The sequence below is a fragment of the Myotis yumanensis genome, unplaced genomic scaffold (assembly GCF_028538775.1).
Source record: "Myotis yumanensis isolate MYYU_CA2020_CCGP unplaced genomic scaffold, mMyoYum1.0.hap1 SCAF_6, whole genome shotgun sequence".
Taxonomy (NCBI): domain Eukaryota; kingdom Metazoa; phylum Chordata; class Mammalia; order Chiroptera; family Vespertilionidae; genus Myotis; species Myotis yumanensis.
In genome coordinates, this window is record NW_027223757.1 from 27756409 (window position 1) to 27772844 (window position 16436).

A 16436-nucleotide genomic window follows, 5' to 3' on the forward strand; every position below is an offset into this window, starting at 1 on the left:
ATAACATTATTTGTGTACATATACCAATATTTAATATTTAAACCATAGCCATAATTTCTCTTTTATGCTCAACTTATGTATTAGTAGTAGCTTTATTATCTGTAGAGTCATTGGAGAACTTAAAGGAATCTATATATATAAAACACTAATATGCAAATAGACTGAACGGCGGAACAACTGAACAACCAGTCGCTATGATGTGCACTGACCACCAAGGGGCACGTGTGGAACATGGCAGATGTCGGCAGCAGATGGCAGAGTGAGGCACATGGCGGGAGCTGGCCGTGGTAGGATGGTGGAGCAGGTGATTGGGGAACCAGACCAAGTTGGGGTGCCAGTCACTGTCATCGGAGCAAGCCTCTGGTGGTTACTGAAAATTCTTTGCTCCCTACTGCCGGCGCTGGAGCAGCCGCTCACACCTGCTGCCGGTGCCTGGAGCTGGCCCCAATGGCTCAGTGTTGTCAGCAGGTACAGTACGAGCAGCAGTGGTGGGAGCAGGGCTGCCAGCTGACAGGGGACTGGGTGCTGTGGCAGGAAGGGCTGGGCGCAGGCATGAAGGATGGGCTGAGACCCACCCCTGTGCCCACCACACCCTAGGGCCCACAGTTCCTTTCAAGGTGCACAAATTTGTGCACTGGGCCCCTAGTACTATTTATAATACAGTTAAAGTGGCAGTATTTTTTGGTATCTCAATTATGAATGTGTAAGACCATGTGGTTTTTCCTTTTCAAGATGCTATTACATAAAGGTGTGTTTTATGAGCTTTAAAAATAATTTTAATATGATTTTAATTCTATTGCATCAACTAGTATTTTTCAAGATATCTTATTGATAAACACATAAGTAGCTATGTTGCAAAATATGAGGCGCAGGTGATATGGTGTGAGAAGGCTCATTGAATGCATGTTATAAAAAACAATGGTACCTGGTATTATATGTATGTATATCTGATGTAAACTTCACAATTTCTTACATGGAAGATATGTTCATATATAGCATTCATATAAAGGAATAAATTTTACATTTATTATTTGACATCACTAAATATATTGGCACATTTTAAAGAGCCAGGGATTCATATTTCACATTTTCCCTTGGCAAATTAATTTAAAAAATTCAAAATTCGAACTTGTTTCAAAACTCTCATACTATTCTAACATTGATTTCTTAATAGTGAGGGATAACAAATCACTTAAAGAAAAAATGGAAGATGATTAATCCAATTTGAACAACAGAATTGTGATTTAAGTATAATGAAATACTCAACTAGTTGCAATAATTTTCAATATTGTGTTTATTTCTGTTGTCATACAACTTCAAAACATTTTGAAGATAACTGCAATAACTGAAAAGTCATAAGCAAACATCAGATTAGAATATAACCTTTGTTGTTTTTAATAAAGAAGCTTGGTTATGTGATTCCTAGAGTCATTAAAATATGTTAATTAAAAATTCCATAGCAATAATATTTTTAGAATTATTGCTTAAGATTAAAATTTTTAACAAATAGTATAAATACAAATAAGAAATTTTAAGATTTATAAACAGATTTTAAGAGATTACTCTTAAGGAGTACTGTGACATAAATAATGAGACTGTATTAACAAAAATATATAATTATTCTGCTTATATAATATATATATCATATATGCATATATGTGATAAAATTATATCAATTTTGCCCTCAATTGATTGTAAGATGGATTACACTTAATAATTCATTGTATCTGTTAAATCATTCTCCCAGCCTATTTACTCGTAAGTGCAGGGACATCAATATTAAGACACCATGAACTAATCACTAAAGAACACATATTTGTGTTCCACATTGTACTTAAACTGATTAAGAAAAATTTTCTGGTTTTATAAGCTATAGTTTAAAATAATGAGATGTAATTTAACTGGTTAGTTATTACATTTTTTATTCAAAATTATTATTGCATTATGTGCCCACTGCCCAAAGTAAAATAATCTTTTGTTACTATAGATTTGCCCCCCTTTACCCTTTACTACCTCTCTGGTAACCACCATATACTTGTCTGTGCCTATGAGTTTCAGTTTTATATCCCACATATGAGTGAAATCATATGCTTCTTAACTTTTTCTGACTGATCTATTTCATTTCCATAATATTCTCAAGGTCCATCTATGTTGTCACAAATGGATGCATTTCATCTTTCCTTATGGCTGAGTAGTATTCCATAGTATATACATACTCCATCTTCTTTGTCCAAAGGTATTGATTTTCTTGATGTTACCTCCATGAAGAATCCCAATATAAGAGAATCAATGCTCAATTATCTAGCACAAGTTAAAAAATCTATATAAATAAAAATGTAAATGTTCGTTTGTTCAAAATCTTAAATCTCCGAAAGCTCTTCACCGATTGCTTTGAAATTTTGACACAACGTTGCATTCGAATACGCACGTTTTTATATACCTATATACCTACTATTATATAGATGTCACACCTGTGACAGGTAAAAACATGCTTTTTTGAAAAACAGCACCATCTGTTGGATGTAAAAGCAACACACGCCATACTAAATATTTTATGATTCCATTTCAATGTTTCTGTTTACAATTATAAATTGTAGATAAAATTAGCTACAAATATGCATATCCAGCTGCAAAACGATCGATCAGCTGAGATATTCTCACATCAATTGCTGGAAATTGGGAACGGAAAGGTGCCGGTTGATCTGACCTCAGGACGAATTTCATTGCCTCATAACTTCTGCAATTTAGTGACATCAAAAGAAGAATTGGTTGAAAAAGTATTTCCCAATATTCAAACCAATTATAAGAATCATGATTGGCTGAGTGAAGGAGCTATTCTTGTTGCCAAGAACAAAGACGCCTACGAACTTAACAATATTATTCAGTCTAACATTCAAAGTGAGGCAGTCACATACAAGTCCATCGACACTGTTATGGAAGCAGATGAAGCGGTTAATTATCCAACAGAATTTTTGAATTCACTCGATCTGCCATGGAGGCCACCGCACGTACTGCAATTGAAAATCGGCGTGCCAATTATCATGTTGCGAAATATCAACAGCCAAAGCTTTGCAACGGCACGCGGCTTGCAGTAAAAAAATTAATGAGCAACGTCGTAGAAGCAACAATCTTGACAGGACCTTTCAAAGGTGAAGATGTTTTCATTCCTCGCATTCCTATGATTCCAATGGATATGCCATTTCAATTTAAGAAATTGCAATTCCCAATTCGATTGGCGTTTGCAATCACCATCAAAAAAGCTCAGGGCCAATCTTTAGAATTGTGCGGTTTAGATCTAGACACGGATTGCTTCTCACATGGACAATTATATGTTGCGTGTTCTAGAGTCAGCAAACCAGACAATCTCAATATCTGCACAGACAATGGAACAACAAAAAAATATTGTACACCCACAAGCATTGTGAAATTAAACATATTAGAAACGTGCGCTTTCTCTTTTCTTTCTTTTCCATTTAACCAGACTCAGCCACAGCAATGCGTGGCTGGGTACAGCTAGTACATTAATAGAAATGTTGAAAAATTAAAAATATTTAATTCATAGTGTGTCCGCAGGAACCATGCTAATTGCTGATTATATATAGATTGATTCTATAATTTATCATTTAATTCAGTTATTGTTTAAGAGTGAAGGGGGCACTATTAATCATTAGACTGAAACAATGTATATAAAACAAGTCTGTCCAGGGCAACAAGGACATCCTGGTTACAGTGAAATAATTAAAACAAATCTGCCCCTACTTTCTTAGAACTTGTTAGAGTATGACAGCTATTTTATACATAAATAATTAACAGTAAACTTGCAAAGTATTTGATAGCTGAATAGGCATATTTACAATTAAAACATTTATCTGATTGCATATATTTCAACCTTCCTCTGCTATTGCAATTTTTTTCCACCAGATGGTAGCCAATAAATGCAGGAGAGCGATTAACAAAGTTAAAAGAAAGAAAAGCAAATTGAAACCAAACTCAAATTGAAAATTTGATTACAGCTAGAGATATGACAATGCTTGGAAAAATTCATATATGTAAGAACAAATATTGTGAAAATTATTTAGAGTTAACATGGCTTTCTAGGTCTCTGAGACTGTTAAATAATGTAGACAGGAAAATGCTAGATTTGAGCACAGGAGTCAATGCTCATTTTTTCACAGATCATTCACAAACACATGAATACAGTTTTATTTTAAATATTCCTCATGTCTGTTTATTTATAAGAAGCATTGTGATGTTCTAAAATATGGTTTTTAGAATATGCATTTTCTGACAGTTCCTTTTTAAAAATTCATCTGTCCCTCTTATCCTTAAAAAATCAGATACGTGGGATTATTTCCTCTGTGTGGAGTTTTCTTCTCTAGTCTTGGCTTGCACATGAAGTATTCATTATTTGCAAAAACCAATTATCATCCCTGTCTGGATACATTAAGATTTTTCCTACAAGTCTTTTCCTCTCTATCACATTTAAGCAACAGTTTGCATGAATTATTCATAGTTCCCATCTTGCAGGAAAGTTTTTTATTATTAAATTTGATCACAATAATAGTTATTACCCCAGTCATGGCAGTTTTATGAGTCTTCTTCAATGCCATTACATGGAAAGATTTCAATCAAGAAATATAAAAGATGCAAATCAATTTCCATAATAAAATTAAACCGTACCATCTACTCCTTCATTCCAGCAATAGAGCTGATGGACAGCCTCTTCCTAAAAGCTGGAGCAGCTAACATTCACATACAGACAAAAAGAATGGCAGATTATTTGCTTTTAAGAATTTCAGTGGCTTTTTTTCTTCATTGTTGCTATTTGGTGTTTGCTAATCTGACCAGAACATAATATTTAAATCAGAGTTTATGTACAAATTTATTTTCAAGCATACTATTTTCTTTTCTAAAAGTAGTTTATTTTCTCAGGTAGTTGTGCTTATGGAATAAATACAGCATTAAGTGATATTGTTTTCTTCCTAATGATAGTGTAACCTCATTTTGTATAACAAAATACTCTGTTATTGGGAAGAAAGAGTGACTGATTTGTTTCTGGGTGTCAATTTTTTTTAATAAAAAATGATCAGACTTTTATAGTGAGAATTTTCCTGTAAAAGTATGTCATAATCTCTTATCACTCAGTGAGGGGAGGTGTTCCGTTAGATTGAACTGTAAGATTGTAGACTTCTACTGGGAAATTTTTACCATGAGAGATCATGATGTCTGAGAACAACAATTTTCATGAATATGTACAGTACATACCCTGATTTAAAAGATTGGGTCTGTAGACCTATGACCTCCTTCGCTTCCTCAAAACATAGGTAACTAGAATAGCAACCATCCAATTATACTCCTCCCAAAAATGTATCACAGGATCTGAGTACAAGATGAGATAGCAACTATGATTTTTACAAAAATGACTCTTCACCATTCTTCAAGGCAATGGCACCAAACAGATCTCACAACTTAATTCTTCATTTTTTTTCTTTAACAAATATCCACAGTTAACAGTCAATATTGACTTAACATCTAAAATGTCTTCAGCTTAATATCTTTACTCTTTATATTTTTACTCTCACAAATACTTCTGTGATTTGGAATGAAATTAAAATATAATTTTAGGAAGAGAAACACATTTTTTTAATGAAGGAGAACAGATAAATTAATGTTCATTTGGCAGCAGTAGTAGCTCCTAGCATGGTTTCAACATGCCAGCCCTACTTATCTTTCACATAGTATCTTAAACTTTACTATGTCATCAAGCCTTTAATAACTATCCCATCTGGTATAGGAACCTGTTCTCTCTGCTTGTCTATATCATAGCACTTATCACCATGAACGTTTTTTGTCTAATTGTTTAGGTCTACATCATACTATAAATATTTTCTAGCCAGAAATATTGGATATATATATTCCATATCTAGTACAATAACCAGTCAATGCTTATTGATTTGAATAGATGGATTGATAAATATACCAGCTGCAGAGGTAAGCAGCTTCCATCATTGATATTGATATTCCATAAAGATATTTTCTAATCAATAAGCAATTGTTTCTCTCCTGCTGCATAATAGACCATAATGTTTATTTTTGTATCCTATGGGGTGTTCACTTCATTCTCTAGTTCAATTAACATCAATAAGGAGTTAATCTCATTCATAAGGCCATAATATTGATTTGAATTCAATTATGTTTATAGAAAAGTATTATAATTTCAAAAACAAAGGCATACACAGCATATGTAGTTTACATATTGTATTGTTGGAATGTAAAATTTCTACACACTTAACTAGCTAAAAGCAATTTAAATAGTAAACTTAATTAACAAAATTTCCTGAAAATTTGTTGAATATTGATTACAAAATTAGATTTCATATTCCTAATGCATTAAATAAAAAATGAAAATAAATTATACCATTTGTATTACTCATTTGTGACTGAATTGAGAGAAGATTGTCTGAGCTGTAAGTAGATTTTTCCATAAAAATGTCCTTATTAAAATAATAATAAAAATAATATGTCACCACAAAACTGTATTAATTAAGAGAGTGTGGTGCTGGTACAAAGATAGACATATAGATTAATGAAAAGATTTGAAAATCAAGAAAAAACCCTTTATATTCATAGTTGATTAATTTTTGACAAAGGTGCCAAGACAATTTAATGGGAGGAAATAAACTCTTCAACAAATAGTGCTCAAACAACACAATAATCACCTGCAAAATACTTTGTATCTTATATTTCACATCAGATACAAAATTAACTGAATATAAATCATAGATATAAATCTAAGAACTAAAACTATAAAACTCTTAGAAAAAACAAGAGTAAGTCTCGAAGATGGATTAAACAATGGTTTCGTACATAGGAAACCAAAAATCACAAGCAATGAAAAGGAAAGAAATGAGATAAATTAACTTCTTCAAATTTAAAAAGTTTGTGAACACAATAAAGTAAAAAGACACCCCCAAAATTGACAGAAAATATTTCCCAATCATATATATAAAGGGCTTGTTTCCAGAATAAAGAACTCTTACACCTAAATGGCAACAGACATACTAATTCAAAATACACAATAGATTTGAGTAAACAATTCTTCAAAGAAAACATACCAATGACCAATAAGTATGTAAAAAATGGTCAATATTATTAGATATTAGAAAAAAATATAAATCAAAATCACAATGAGATACCAAAGAAGAGCAATAGCAAGTACTGGTGAAGATATAAAGAAATTAGAACCCTCATATGTTGTTGGGAATGTAAAATGGTGCAGCTTGGCAATTCCTCAAAAACTTAAATATAAAATTACCATATGAGCAGAAAAGCTACTGGTATAGAGTGGGGCAAAAGTACATTTACTGTTGCATGATAAATAATACAATAATCAATAAATGATAATGCAAGAATAAACTCTGTTTTGTATACTCACAGCTGTAAACCTACTTTTGTTCCACCCTATATATATAAAAACATGGAAAACATATGCCCATACAAAATATGTAAATATCCATAGCAGCATTCTTCATAATAACAAAAATGTGAGAAACTCAAATGTACATCAACTAATGAATAGATAAATAAAATATATTCATACAATGAAACACTTTCTCATAAATAAGAGAAAAAGGACTTGTACATGCTACAGCATGGATGATATTATGTTAATTGAAAGATGCTAGTCAGAAATGACCATATATGTGTTACTTTATTATACAAAAAGTCCAGAAAAACCAAGAGCAAGTTGAACAAAAAGCAAACAGCAAAATGTAATATTTTCAACAAAGACTTAATTTTTTTTTTAAAAAAGCAATATGATAGATTTTCATTATGCTAAGTGAAATAAGCCAGTCAGTGAAAGATAAATACCACATGATCTCACTCATTTGTGGAATATAAAAAACATTATAAACTGTCAAACAAAAATAGATAGAGGCAAAGAAGCATTGAACAGACTGTCAAACTCAGCAGGAAGGTAAGGGAGGGTTACGGGGGTAAGAGATCAACCGAAGGACTTGTATGCATGCATATAAGCACAACCAACAGATGCAAGACACTGAGGAAAGCGGGGTGAGGACTAGTGCCAGGTGGTAGGGGGTCCTGGGGTAAGTCAATGGGGAATAAAAAAAGAGACATATGTACTATTATTTGTGATACCTTAAGCAATAAAATAAAATTTAAAAAAAGAAAAACCAAAAAATAAAATAATAATAATAATCACTTTAAATGTGAATGATGTAAAAGTACCACTTAAATAACTGAGGTTGTCAGTATCTATCTATCTATCTATCTATCTATCTATCTATCTATCTATCTTTTCCCCTCAATCTAAGAGTGATCCAATGCTTTCTGTTCTGCAAAGTGCCTTCCACAGCTTTCTCTCCCTGTAGAAACAAGGGTGGAGCACTACTCAAATTACACCTATGTTCATTGCAGTATTTTTCACAATAGTGAAAAGCAATCTAGGTATCCATTAATAGATATAAGTGGATAAAGAGGATACTATGTATACATACAATGGAATATAATTACTCAGCCATAAAACAGGATGAAATATTGCCATTTATAATATGCATGCGCCAGGGTGTTATGCTAAATGAAAGAAGTGAGACATAAAAAGACAAATACCATATGATTTCACTTATATGTAAAATCTAAAGAACATTAAGTAAATGAATAAACAGAAACAAGCTCATGGATACAGACAACAAACTGATAGTTTCCAGATGGGAGGAGGTGGGGAGATGAATGAAAAAGTGAAGGGGATTTAGAAGTATAAACTTCCAGTTATAAAATTAGTCACTGGGATGTAAAGTACAACACAAGAGATCTTTTAAATAACATTGTTGTAACTATGTATGGTGCCAGATCAGTACTGGATTTATCATGCTGATCACTTCAAAAGGTATATAAATGTCTAACAACTATGTTGTATACCTAAAACTAATGTATGTCAATTATAATTAAAATAAACTGTAAATAAATACTGTGAGAATTATTGAATATTCTGAATGTAAGTCACAATATATGAGCAATTTATTCTAAAACATATCACTGAATGACTTTTGTATTTTAAAAATCATAAACAGCTAGCACTATTACTTTATACAGTAAATAAAATATTTACTTGCCTTGTTAATGTCTCTTTTAATATCTATTTTAAACCTTGGCAATGTAAATTATTTTTTGCTTTTTCAAAAAACAAATTTTTGCTTGGTTTTTAAATAAAATGTGGCATTTAAGAAATTTGACTGCATAGCAAAAAGAAGTTTCTGAATCTTCCCTTTACATAACATTTCCATATCAGGGTGCTTCTAGAAGAAAAACAAAATGGACTACAAATAAGCAGTAGCTATTTTCTCAGCCAATTCAGTATTGAAATTCTCTAATATTTGATGTGTCTTTTGTATTTATTCATCTTGAAAATTCATCTATATATTTCACATTTTCAGACATGTAAAGAACCTATAATGGTTCGTTCAATACCTGCTACGGCAGTGGTTCTCAACCTTCTGGCCCTTTAAATACAGTTCCTCATGTTGTGACCCAACCATAAAATTATTTTCGTTGCTACTTCATAACTGTAATGTTGCTACTGTTATGGACCATAATGTAAATATCTGATATGCAGGATGGTCTTAGGCGACCCCTGTGAAAGGGTCATTTGACCGCCAAAGGGGTCGCAACTCACAGGTTGAGAACCGCTGTGCTATGGGATTGAGTGACCAACATTGGAAAAACATCTTGTGTCTGGCAAAATGCTTTTTCCTCTCATATGGAAAAAAATCAGTTAAAACAAGGTAATCTTATCCAAATATATGTTTATTCAAGAGTCTCTGCAGCTGACTTTATTTATTTTTAATATTCATAGACTATAGGATGACAATACAACTAACAAATAGAGTTGTTCAGTTTTTCTGACTTACTTAACGAAAACACTTGTTTTAGAAGAAAATAGCTGTTTAGAAAGAATCCCTGAATCTCTTAGGAATTCCATTAGCCATGAAATAATGCTATCATTTATTCACTGAAGTCAAACTATATTCAGATAAGTATTTGCTGACAAAACAAAAAGTAAATATGTAAAAACAAATTTTAGGAAGCTTCTAGACATGTAAATATATTCCCAGTAGAATAAGGTCTCTAACATGCTTTTTCTTTTGCAAGACTATTCTGTGTGTTCCAGATCTTTTTATCTTCCATATACAATTTAGAATAAGTATTGTCAATTTCCATCTAATTTTTTAATATATTTTTATTGATTTCAGAGAGGAAGGGAGAGGGAGAGACAGAAACATCAATGATGAGAGAGAATCATTGATCGACTGCCCCCTGCATGCCCTACACTAGGGATTGAGCCTGCAACCTGGGCATCTTCCCTGGCTGGGAATGGAACTGTGACCTCCTGGTTCATAGACTGATGCTGATCACTGAGCCACGCTGGCTTGGCTCAATTTCCATTTTAGAAAACCCTGCTGGAGTTTTAATTTGGATTGCATTGAATCTAAAGATCTACTTGGGAAGAATCTCTATCTTAACAATATTTAATCACTTAATACATGAATATTATGTATCTTTCAATTCATTTATTCTTAAATTTTAAAGATAAGTGGTCAGTGTAGAATTCTTACACATAGTGTATATTTATATACACTATTACTTCTTGTCCTTGTTTTCTAACTTTAACTACTGGTTTGTCTGTGTTTCTGTCTCTTCACATGTGTTCTAGTTACTGGGTATGAATGAAATGAAGTGACTACTTTCACCAGTGAGTGTCCCCTTTTCCATATGTTAGGAAGATACCATACCTAAATGAAACCATGTTTTGAGTTGAGCTAGAACTGTGTTCGGGTATTGGTAAAAGTCCGTTCTCCACTGTTTGTCTTTAGTCCTTCAGCATGGCCCTGCTTGAATTTTGATTGAGAGCCTAGAGAGTTTATAATTGGAGCACTGAAATTTCTATCACATGGACAGATATTGACTTTTCAGCCTCTCTCACAGATTCAAAATTCCCTCTGTTTTTTGTTTGTTTTTCAGGTCTTCTCCCTCTAGCAAGACTTTGTCCTCTAAATACACAGTGATAATGAGATTCCCTCTGCCTTACCAGTTCTGTATCACTGTTTCCTTTGAAACCCAGAATTTACCAAATAGCCTATGGTAAAAACTGACCTTCTATTAGGGATTCTTCTGTTTTCTATTCAGTTATACCAGACAAACATGGCTGTCAGGATCTGTTTCATTTTACTTCAAGGCGGAAGACTACCTGGTTACGCTTTATAATGTGGGTAGGTCTCATCTAGTGAGTTGCAGGCCTTAAGAAGGTGACTAAGGTTTCTTAAGAAGGAATTATCCTCAAAACTGCAACATAAAAACACTATCTGAGTTTGTAGCCTGCTTCCCTATGGAATTTTGAGTCAAGACTGCAACATCAACTATTATCAAATTTGCAGTCTGCTAGCCTGCTCTCTAACTTTGCCAGCTCTCACAGTCTTATGAGCCAAGCCAATTCCTTGAAATAAATCTCTATATCTATCTCTAATTGGTTCTGTTACTTCAAAGAACCCTGACTAATACAGTCTTTGTATGAAGAAAAAAAAGGGATGAACTATTTTTTCTTCTTCAAAAAAGAGAAATATTTATATCTTTGAAGTTTAGTACAGCCTAAAGTTCAGGAGATTTTATGTGGCGAGAGAAAAACAGGCAAAGGAGAAATTTCCCCCACCCCCCACCTCTGTCCAGTTCTGGGAAAAAAAGACATTGTGGACCTTGACAAGTGGAGTCTTCTGGATGCTAAGACAGCGAAAGCATTTTAGACATTGGCCAGTGAATTCCTTGGACAGGAATATTGGTTCTAAGAATTCAAATATATCAGAATTGAGACAGTTCTTGGCTTAGAAGATTGTATTTAAAAAATAAAAAGAAGAAGAAGACTGTAACTTACTCAAGGATTCCCCAGACCCCCAGATAAGAAGGCCAAGCTATGGTAGAGCTGGATATTCTTAAGAACAATAAACTAAGCAAGCAAAAACTACTTTTCTGCTATTCAGAGAATACTTTAAACCAATGAAGTCTAGAACACAATACCTATCCCAGTGGGGTGTAAAATACAATTGTTATTGGTTATGGTTAAAGCTTTAAAACTGAAATGAATTTTGAAAGGAGAAGACTCACATGTGGTAGCAGAGTGAAATATGTATTTCTGTGCCTAAGCTAAAACTATTAGAATATATTAAATAAATACGAAAGAAAGAAATTTTTCCTTAAGTTGGAGACACTGAGATACTAATATTTTGTATATAATTTAGGAGGTACTTCACATGTCTATTAAAATATACTTGTTTAAAAATCATTAAAATCTTCTTCCAACATGACTGCTCTTCAAGTTTTATTATTAATCGATAACATGGCTTAAAAGAAAAAAAAATTTACCTTCTCAATGTAGGAGGTATTACCATGAAAACCACTAAGACACACAAAATGCTGTCTGCACAGTAGTACACTCGAGCTGCATATTAAATATACATATATGAAAGACTCCCTAGGGCAGATGAGCTTGTTAATCATAGTGTTTGAGTTTCCTTATTTGATTTGTTTCTACTTCTATGGCAGGAGGGTGGACATAGTCACACATTTTCCTCTAATTTCTTGATAAGCACTACTATCAACATGACAGCCTGGACTGATTAAGTAACCCTATTAATATGCAGATATAACCTCTGCATTTAAGAGTCTCTGAGGCCAAAATTAAATGTAAATTAACAAGGGCCAAAACCCCTCTTCAGCTTCTTTCCTCTCAGGCAATTGTTACATATTGCCTTGTGGGGAAAGACAGTGTACTTACAAATCACATTTATTTGTTTTTATGTTATTGGGCCAGTAGAGGTCGGATGAGATACTGCCAGGGGAAGAATAGTGAAAGGTTATAGTAAAAGCAAGCCAAAATCAAAGTTAGAAAAAGAAACATGTAAACAGTGAGTCTGATAAATATGCAAGTTGAAACAGGAAAATTCAGAGTGTAGGGAAGTAAGAAAAAGCAAGAATGTCTTCTAGGCCTAGTTTAGCAAATACTAAATGATCAGGAAAGAGAGAATGCAAGACAGAAAATCCAGGTTAGCGCCCTAGGAACAAAAATGCCAGGAAGCTCTTATGGACAATGTGGGGCTGAATCAAAGACAAACAGTTGGCACAATAAAAATGTGCAACTTTGAACTGGAGTCATGGTTACCAATTAAAATAATGAAGCTCTTTAGGTTCTATGAGTGACTTAAAGACTCTGTGATCTAGGATTCTTGGTAGCCATCTACTTAGAGTCAAAGTTGATCATAGGCAGCAGAAGACCTGGAATCAGAGGTAGAGAAAAAGTGGTACAGCTGGGTCAAATTGGGGAAAAAGGTTAAAATATTTCTCTTCCTGACAATGTGCTCTCCATGAAGGCAGATGCTATCTATAATTGGTTAACTTCTGAATTTCCAGGACTTGGAATATAGTATATACACTCAGAAATGCATGTTGAATGCATACGTGCTCTCTTAAATTCTGTAACCATATTAGTGAAATTTTCGCTCATTCTGATATGGTGGCCTGTATTATTTTTTTTAAACGTTCACTGAACCTCATCGACTCTGAGACTTGGTTTGGCCAATAAAGTGAAGGGAAAATGACACGTACCAGTTATACGCATGGGATTTTAAAAAATAACATTTCGTTGAACATGTCCTTTATTCCCTGCCTCTTCCATTGTGAGACTGACAGACAATGAGCAGTGCTCCTGATGGGCTACAGTTAGGGTTAAATATAGCAAATAAAACCACAGCATATTCACTAAGTTTTAATTTCAGATAAATCATGCATTCATTTTATTATAAGTATATCCCAAATATTGCATAGGACTTACTTATACTAAACATTTATTTTTTATCTAATATTAAAAATTAATTGGATGCCCAGTATTTTATCTGGCAATCCTACCTACAATGAAAATGTAGACTGAGTAAAAACTAAACTTTGCTTTTGTAAGCCATGTGATATGAGGGTTGTCTTTTGCCACAATATAATCTAACTTTCTGATCTATCTTGATTAATAGGACCACAGTTCATCCATTATTAAAAAATGATGGAATTACGTGCTATTTCATGACATTTAGGCTTAAAAGATATTTCTTCCCCCACTAAAGACTAATACGTTAAACTGCAAAAGCATTGCTTTATCCTGGTGACTCCCTTCTTTCCAAACCATGCACTATGGTCATAAAAAAAGCTATAACTATTCCCATACTAAGTTTTAGGAAACTCTATACATCAAATGAATTGCCAAGAAGTAGTATAAACTTTTAGCACCCTCCCCCCCCAAACCAAATGTTTTAAACTAAGTAGTATAAGTTACAGGTAATTCTTTTGATGTATTTAGCTTCTGGAGATGCCAAAAATCATACACAGATCTGACTGATATAAAGTTACACTTACTTATGGGGGGAAATGATGATTAACACTTAGGTAGATGACTAGAGAAATGATGACTCTGTACAAGGAAGGGCTGGGATAAAGAGCTCTGCCTTCACACTTTTCTCCCCCTCACTTTGTCCTGGATCAAGTCCGGCCAGGAGTTTCAGCCTAGGGAGCCAACACTGTTGTGTGTGCCTGCTTCAGCAGCTTCCTTGGTGAAGCACAAAAAGGAGGGGACAAATGGAGCTCAGCAAAGGGAGATGCATAAGAACAAACACATCCAATGTCCTGAAATTCAAATTCTGTGTGGTGTCCCCCACAACTGGTGCACAGTGGAGTAAGTAGTTCCACCTGGGGACAGTATGTTCCAAGGCAGCCTGGAGCCAGGATGACTGAATGAGCTGACCTGGATTTTGCCAACACATGTGCAGCACGAGGAGAGCACCACACAGCACATTTATGTCTTTGAATGAATGAGTCAGTAAACATATCACCACAATAAATTAGGTAGAACTTCATAACAAGGACATAGGAAAAGAGCTACAGACAAAACACTAAGGAATGTGTGCATGTGGTTGTGTACTCTGTGTGTGTGTTTCCTTGATCAGTTTTATCAAGTAACTAACTTACATATTGCTACTTTTCATTTTTATTTGCATTGCTTTCTATAATGATAATACAAAAAAAAAATCTAAAGACAATTAGAACTAAGAAAAGCCCACATGGCCACTGGATACAAGATGAATACTAAAAAATCAATACTGCTCCTATGAATCTCTCTCAGGTCAAATTCTCTTTGAAGCAGGCCTGGATCCAAGGATTCAGGTACAAGCGACTTTTTTTTTAAGGAACTATTCCAGAAAACACCAGAGGAAATGGTGGCAGCAGGGCAGGAAAATGGAAAAAGTCAAACAAGGGTGTGAAAACAGCCTCAACCTAATTCTACCAGGAACTCTATAAATTATATTTCTCTCTGAACAATCATTGGTTGTGAGATGCCTAGGTTAGCGAAAATAAATACTTTAAGATCTCCACCAGTGGGGTTGGAATTTCTCATAGTAGCTAAGCACAAATAAATCCAGGTTTGGGCACATGAAATGGCAAATGAAACTGAGGTGTCTAGACATAGCACAAGAGGTGTCTGCTCTAACAGAAGGAATATCTAATTAGAACACTGAAGTCAGATACAAGAGGCATTTATAATAGTTTGGTAGATAATCTAACAGAAGTGTAAAGTTCCTTTTTAGAAATTCAATTGAAATAAGAAAATAAAACCTTGGAGAGGTACATGATGTTAGTGTATAAGAAATGCAACACTGTAAACATATCACTCTTCCAAAACTGATCTATAAATTCAATAAAATTATAATTTAAAATCCCAATAGGATTGGGGGCATAAGAATTCATAAAATTAGTCTTAACTTTGCACAAAAGAATACAATAACATAAATAAATCAGACACCACTGGAAAGACCAAAAAGGAGGATTTTCCTACCAAATTCAAATACATTTTATACATTATTAATAATTAAATTATGTAATATTGGTTTACAAAGAAAATACGATCAAGTCTTGATGAGAGATTGTCTTTAACATGATGCACTAAGTGTGTGAAAGCAAAGGTTTGGAAGTAAAATATTAAGGACAAGAATCAGAAACATGATAGAATGAAGAGGGCTGAGCTAAACTAACCAGAACAATAATAAGTTTCCATTTGTGCACACAATGGAATCTTATTTGGCCATAAAAAGAAATGAAGTATTGATTCAATCTACAACATGACTGAACTTTGAAAACATAGTGAATGCCAAGTAAAAGAATCCAGATACAAAAGGCCAAATCTTGTATGATTCCATTTATATAAAATCTCCAGAATAGGCATATCTATAGAGTCAGAAAGTAGGTTAGAGTTTGCCAGAGCTGTGGGAGGGAAACATGATGAGGAACTGCTAATGGGGTTAGGGTTTTGGATGATGAAATGTTCTGGAATT